This window comes from Antennarius striatus, chromosome 5, assembly GCF_040054535.1.
Source record: "Antennarius striatus isolate MH-2024 chromosome 5, ASM4005453v1, whole genome shotgun sequence".
In the NCBI taxonomy this organism is placed as follows: domain Eukaryota; kingdom Metazoa; phylum Chordata; class Actinopteri; order Lophiiformes; family Antennariidae; genus Antennarius; species Antennarius striatus.
In genome coordinates, this window is record NC_090780.1 from 8,931,122 (window position 1) to 8,939,149 (window position 8,028).

Here is an 8,028-nt window from a genome sequence, read left to right on the forward strand (position 1 = left end):
CTGATTCACAAGATCACTCTTTTCACTGGTGTTCAGGCAAAGCAGGCAAGACGGGGGGAAAAATACAGTGTGTGTGTGTGTATAGTACAATTTATATATACTGTATATACTGTATATGTGTGTGTGTGTGTGTGTGTATACTGTGTATACACACACACACACACACACACACACACACACACACACACACACACACACACACACACACACACATAAATGTCTCATTCTTACATTGGCTGTGAAGCAGCGCTGTTCACCTAATGATCTTGATAAAACATACAGGAATTATACATACAGCATTTATATTTAAGCATGCTCACTAGGTGTAAATGCTTTCTAATGAGAACTGAAATTATGTTGGCTTATCCAGGTCAGTATGTTGCTAACTCAAAATTTAATCATCTCTTCTGAAAAGTACAGCACTATTGTGGTATGAATAAACTGCAAGACAAGAATGGTTTCAGCGACGATTGAACAATCAGGCAACCACCAACAAACTGTTTCCATAAATAAAAAAGACAAAGCTTTTCTTACTATAATATTCAAAATTTCCTCGGAAATCATTCTTGGAGCATTGTTGTTGGTATCTAATTATTTATTTATTTAATTTATTTTTAACATCGTTCAGAAATATCTACAATTGTTTACAGCTCATTCTTTTAAATAAATGGTATTCATGAATGTTGATTATTTTGAAAAATTTCAGGGGACACCGTCAAGGTACCAACACACTGCTGAATTGTGGACACAGCCTTGTCTGTCTGCTAAATAATAAATATTTCAGAACGCTGTGGTCAGCAAAGACTATTGCATCAGTAATATGAGATTGCGATGTGATCCACAAATGTAGAAAGACACTGCTTGGACACATTCTATTTGCATAAATACATACTATAGAGAAAACTATGAAAATCAGTGTGATCTTAGCATAAATGTCAACTTTTAAATTATTTTATGCATTATTCCCAGAGGAGAGGAGCCTCTCAATCCTCCCTGGAGGAATTAGCGGGGTGTAGGAGGCGTGCGATTGGATCATTACATGCCCAATTATGCTGAACTGACCTCCTGCATGGTTCCTGTTTTCTGCTAGGCTAATAGGGTAAATGATTAGAGATAGGGCACTGCGCAGAAAAGCATTAACAAAATTGAAACAGTGTAGGTTTTAGAATCTAGGTTATACTTTCCATTTGCATTAAATCATTTAAATTGGTGGTCTAGTACCATCATATTGAAAATAGTAGATGTGACATATGCAAAATATCCAACTCAAGCGAAACGTCCAGTCCAGTAAGTTGGTAATTGCATGCATCCTGTCATTTACAAGAATGAATGTTCTATGATGTCTGTCTTTACTTTGGACATCTCTCATCTATTCAAATGCAAATATTGCTTTATTGTCTGCACAAAATGTGGCTTTTCAACATATTTAATACATGATATTCATTCATTCATTTTCATAGCTGTTTTTTCCGCTTTCGTGAATCACAGGGGTTGCTGGAGCCTATCCGAGTGGACTTACAATCGAGAGGCGGGGGACACTTGGCCGACAAACAACCTAAAGTATACAATTTTAACATAAAATACACACAACATAAACATAAACATAAAATGAAACCTTGTAGTGCAAAAATGTAAAAGATTAGAGGTAAAGAAATATTTTTCCTGTTTTATGAATTAGCGTATATTTCTCTGCTCAAATGACTTTCAGATTCTTTAAAGTGGTTTTAACAGTGTGTCAATGAAAAGCTATAGTGAAAGTGAAAAACAATATACACTAAAGCATTTGATGCAGAGATAGACAGAGAGCAAATTGACCTACAGACATCTCATTTCACAATCATTATAAGGATTTTCCAGAACACATGAGCCCTCCCTCAGAAGAAAGAGCCCACAGAACTGTAGAGGCATACCAGAGTCTTACAGTATCCTCAGCTCCTCTGTTTCAGTTCTCTCCTTCATAACAGACAACATCCTGCTATATCCCTCTGCCTGACGACTCCTCTGTCACAGTACTTTAGCCTTTCTTTAGCTTTAATATTAGCCTTTTCACCGTGTCTTCCTGCTCCTGGCTGCAGCTTTAATTGACACTTCACCCCAGAGAGACTGAGTCCGTCTGTGTGTTGGCTATCTGACCAAGTTGCAATCAGTGCTCTTCAATTCAAGACCGTTGTCTAACCTCTAGGTACCTGCAGCTGCAGCTTGACTAAACAGAAATCTTCTGCAGAATGTTCATCGTTAAATGTTGGTTAGTGTTTGAAGGGATACTCCTTAAATCCCACCTCCACAGTTTTAGCTATACCCTTCAGGTGAAAATTGACTTATAAATCAGTCCACATTTTAAACACTTTATTTTAATTTTGTGTTCTAAAGCCACTTGCAAACTTTTTTTGCATTTGGCTGTTTACATGAGAACAGCATTTTTGGGGTCTGAACCACAAGCTTTTAAAAATGGGTTCAAAGTGGAAACACCACTGTAACCATGTTGTATAAAGGTCAAAACCCAACTCTGAAAATTGATGAAAGTGATGACGACACAACCCTATTTCACAAAAGCTTATTATAGTTCTGGTTAGACAGAAAAATAATCTATCATGGTCAGAATATCAACAAATATAAAATGTCAGGTTGTGTTGCCAGCCCTATGGACTTTATTAAGACACTCGAGCATAGATCTGTTGCACTGGTAATATTGCTGTTATAATATTGCTGAAAGCTACACCACCTACTACTGCCTTGGTGTTTATTCAATCATTTATTCATTGATTTTTGACTGTTTGTCCTGAATAAGGTTGCAGGGGATGGAGCGTCCTTAACATGCACACTACAACATTTTTTGTCACATTGTGGATCTTAGTGTAGAAGGTTCTGTAAAGGCAAACAACCAACCAAATAAACAAACAAACAAACAAATAAATAAATGAATAAATAAATAACAAAAGATCTGTTTTTAACAAAAAAAAAAACAGTACTGTGTAAACAAGGTCTAAACTAAATAATCCACTGTACAATTGTCTAGGGGCGTAAGTTAGCAGTTCACTTGTTGTAAACAGGAGTTAGTTTTACACAGAAATTTTAATTTCAATAAATACTTTTTTAAAGCATTCACATTGAGCCCGAACAACTTTGAATAACTGTATTCATGCGATACAGTGAATATCTCCGCTGGGTATCTCATATCAAATTACTGTAGTATTCCAAATCACTCAGGCTTATGTGGTGAAGTAAGTAATAAATAAATACAAAGCACAAATGATAACAGATATCACAGAATAATCCTGATCTCCTCTCCCATTTCTGTATTTGCTTCCGCTCTGTGGAGAGAGACTCTCGTAGTCATTTGCTGAGGGTGCAGGTGGCAGCTGATGCAGATTCTCTGAAAGCCATTAAAATCTAAATATCAGTCATGACTGGCGAATCACAAACTGTCTGTCTCAATTACTTTGAAAAGGAGTAACAACCCATAAAAATTGTTTTGTGAACAGAGTTGAAACCCATTTGAAAAGAGATAGCTTTCTATTCTATGCTGATATGACCCAAATGCCATAAAATTATATTCATTACTTATATACGTATGTGGTAGCCAGAAACACTAAAGGAAGTAACACTAAACACTAATAAAGTAACATTAAATGATGAGCTTTCATTTCTCAGACAGAGCCTCTTATTACAAATACATGAGATTCAACACAAAGCAGTTGAGCAAAACATCCCAGTTAAAGCTCTAACCACCGAGTCCTCTCGCAGTTGAGCCCCTCCATTCTGTAATTCACATTTCTGTAGCTTCAGCTGCAACAACCCAATCAAACTCAGTCATCCAGAATCAGAAGTCTTCCCCCATCCCTGACTTTGCTCCTTTCCGATGTTATACGCAATAGAAGATTTATGTAGAACATCAATACAGGTGTACGAGCAAGAAAATTCTCCTCCACTACAAATTCTAGTATAACCTAAGGCCAACATGTTTACTGGCGATGTAGCTTAGTACTAGGCCATATACTTCGCAGTTATGCTGCCCCAGATTCAATCCCCGCCGTCTGCAGTCCAATGGGGGCTAACCCTAACCCTAAACTGAATTTAAGATAGTTCCTTGAAGACGTTTCCCCTTTCATTCAAGACAAGAAAGGGTTTCGAGCATTTTAGCCACTGCAGTAGTTCTGCCATTAGGCTATTCGACTGAGTAGTCTGAATTATAGAATAAATAGATACAGTAACATTTCTGAGAAAGTCAAGATTCCCTCAGGATAATCTTTTCTAATTTTCTGATTTTAGAGATCAGAGCTTTCCCTACTACATAATTACTCCCATATTTGCACATAATGATACCACACATTTAACATGACCGATGACAGCTCTGTTATCAGTCACAGAAAAAAAGCATTTCTATATGTATTGAACTTTTACCTTGTGCACTTAAGATGACATGCTGCATATTTATCTGTATCATTTTGGTAACCTTTAGCAATATGTGTCACTGACGTTGTAATAAAGCTTGACTTAGGTCACAATACTGTCATGATTCAATTACACGTGGCTCATTGCATGCCTGCAGCTATCAGCATGATTCTTCTCTTACACATGGACCATGAGAGCTCCTTACTGTTAACTTATTAGATGAAAATAAACTGATTGAATATGAAGCCACTGAGAAAAACAGACATACGAGCTCAGAGGTTGTTTTTTTGTTTTGTTTTGTTTTGCTTCAATAATACATGTTTCTGCTTCATTCTAGCATTTCTACTTTTGTATACAAGCTTTAGACATAAATAATTTTTAAAAATTTTTTATTTTATTTTAAGTTTTAACCGTTCATAATACAGTTCTTGAAGATGCTGTAATGTTTCCATAAAATCTGGCTTTTTTCGGAAGCATTTTGCCTCTTTGTTGCCTTTTACATTCCTGCCTGGATTTGAGAAGAGTTGGGGAAGGGGGGTTGGGGGATGGGGGCCGGGGGGGGAGTGGTATTTGTTTTGCTTTGTGGCCGTGTTTTCACCCTCCCTCTCATTCAGAAATGGACCCTGAGTTCTTTTTTGTAAATCTCCCAGCAACAAACACATTACTTTGTCCCCATCTTTTCTCTACAAACGGAAATGTTGCAGTGAGGCTCTTCTGGAGAGGCCCCAACACTGTCCTACCTGACTGACTTACCAATGAAGAGGCAGCACATTCTGTAGTCCTGCAGTGTTACACATGATTGGTCCTGACAACAATCCCTCCCACAACCTGAAAAGAAAAGGGACTTTTCAGATTAAGAGACATGGAAACCCTACTGTACAGGATCACATTTGTTTGTGTGTTTAACTGTGTCCATAATGTTTACGTCTTATGTGTCTTTCTTAGTGTTTCTAAACAGTGAGCCAACATACAACATTGCTTAAAAAAATCCAACTCTAACTGCAATGCCAATGGGTCTAAATGAATGATGGTACCTCTGTCACCTATACACCTCCGTAACTTTTGTGCACATGGTTAAGATTATTGTCATTGAACTGTAATTTGTTGACTGCTTGTCTGTGTAGATCTAGGTTACCCAGGCACAAGTAAATAAAGAAGAACAAAAAAGAATCAACTGGACTTTAGGTTGGTCAAAAACATTTCACCATCAGTTCTAACAGACCGGTAGAGAGTCCAGGTACTTATACTCCTGTTGGAACAGAGCACAATCAAATTCAAATTATTGTTAGTCTGTTTTCTGCGTTTTTTTAGGTACATTATCCATGGATAATAGCTATAGAGACCAATTGTAAATTGTGTTATCCATAATTATCCATGGATTACCAAATTAATTCAGAGTCATCCTCAGTGGACCTTGAATTTATTTGCAAATATCGATGACTATTCTTTCAGTAGATTAAAAACCACCCTTCAAATGTCAGTATTCTCATTACTTTGGTTTATTCCCAAATAATAATAATAACTAGACAACTTTGACAGAATGCGACCCTGCACCAAATCAGCTCATTTTGTCCATTATGTCATTATGACTGTAATTATTACCTTAATAGTAACTCAGGGGAAAAAAAGGTACAGTATTTCACTAATGATTTAATGATTTTTCTTCAGGATTCACAATGCATTCAAAATTTGATGATTTCCGCCGGGGAAATGTGTCCTGTCCTTCCACACCATTTCAAAGTAATCTGCCAAATACTGAAAAAAGGGTTAAAAAAAATCTCCACGGTGCACTGGTGTTGTGACCGGAGTGACCCCCGCCTCACGCCGTATGCCAGCTAAGATAGACTCCAGCTCCCCATGACCTGCTACGGCGGATAAAGCGGCAGAAACTGAATGAATGAATGAATGAATGAATGAATGAATGAATGAATGAATGAATGAATGAATGAATGAATGAATGAATGAATGAATTTAAAAAATACCAAGGTATTCTCTCTCCACCCCATCATGTTGAACCATACTAAAATTAATTGTGATCTTTAATTTTATGAGGCTGATGGTCCTACAAAGATTCATGAAATCTTTCATGAACCTTTGGTTTAATTATGCAAAAGAAAGACAAACAACCCCCCCTCCAAAAAAAACAGCAAAAACTTAACCTTACGAATAAAAAGAATACAAATGCTTATTACTAATTAGCATATTTGATTAAAAATTATTTTCTTTTAGTTTCATTCTGCAGAAGCACAAATATTTGACCTCAGCACTAAGCAAAGATCAGAGATTTTCAGAAGTGAGAGCAAAAATAACATTCTACACATGTGTTAAATGGGGCTGGAATGTCCAGACACACCATGAGTTGTGTTAGCGCTCCATTAAGGGAGAATTTCTCCATCTGCAGCTGCACCCTGAACAGAAATGAACGAAATGCAGAGATGATTACAGCCATTTCTTCCCTATTTTATGACAGACAGCTGCCCCTTTCACCTCCCCTCAAGTGACCACCTGACACCAAAAACATACAGATGTTGATGTTTCCATTACATCTGACATCTGCCAAATGCGATCATGCTATCATTTCCATTTTGACTATGTTATGCAGCATACTTACATTACTGTTCAACTCACAGGACTGGAACACATTCAGACTCTTCTTGTTATTATGTGTGGCAACCCACACATGGTCATTACAGTTTATCAATACACAAGATCTTACTTATGTAGTGCATAAAGACTATCACCACGTGTACCAAGTCTCGTAGAACTTACGAGGAAACATTTTTCTAGGGCTGGTAATATAACGGCACTATTAAAAGCATCTGTCATCATTATCGCTGTCATCATCATCCCTATTGCCATTATGTGTATCTCACATGATTAATAATCTGCCACAGTTTCATAGCATCACTTTAATTCCCTGTGTTTGAGCAGTCAAACTGACAGGGGGGCAGCTGTCTACCAGTGTGTTTGCCTGTGCTGTACTCTCTATTACTACCACCTCCTTCTGTAATTACAAGCTCCATTGCACACAGGCTCACCATCAGGTGGGGCCAGGGCCACAAGCGTAGCACCCACCAGCTCTCATCACTGTGGCATTCTAAATTGCCTCATATGACAGCCGCAGGCCAATATGAGGCTTTTTGCACATCTGAAGTACTGCAGCCTGCAGGCCAATCAGCCAGCTGGCATTAGAAATGCTAAATTTTGTTTTGTATCATTAGAAGGTTAGCTCACCCCTCATTGGTTCACCATCTGGGCATTCTTTTCTTCACTGTCAGTGGTTTGGCTTTTCAGGAGCGCTGTGTCAGCACTGCACAGTCTACAGGATGGTGATCAAAGACAAAAAGCTGAAGATAGAAGGGAAATAACTGAACAAGTGAGCACAGACGTGGAAAAGAGGACACCAGAGATGAAGGAAATGGACATGGTGAGGAAAACACGAGAAAAATTGGTAAAGAATACAGAAATACTAGAATTTTGAGGATTTTATACGCCTGATTCTACTTGATATTAAAAAGAATCTGCTTTGGCAACAAACTATCAGCATGTCTCCTTACATCTTCTCAAATATGTGCACTACAGGACAAATTGATTATCATCATCACCATCTTCATCAATGACATGTGTGTCTTTCCC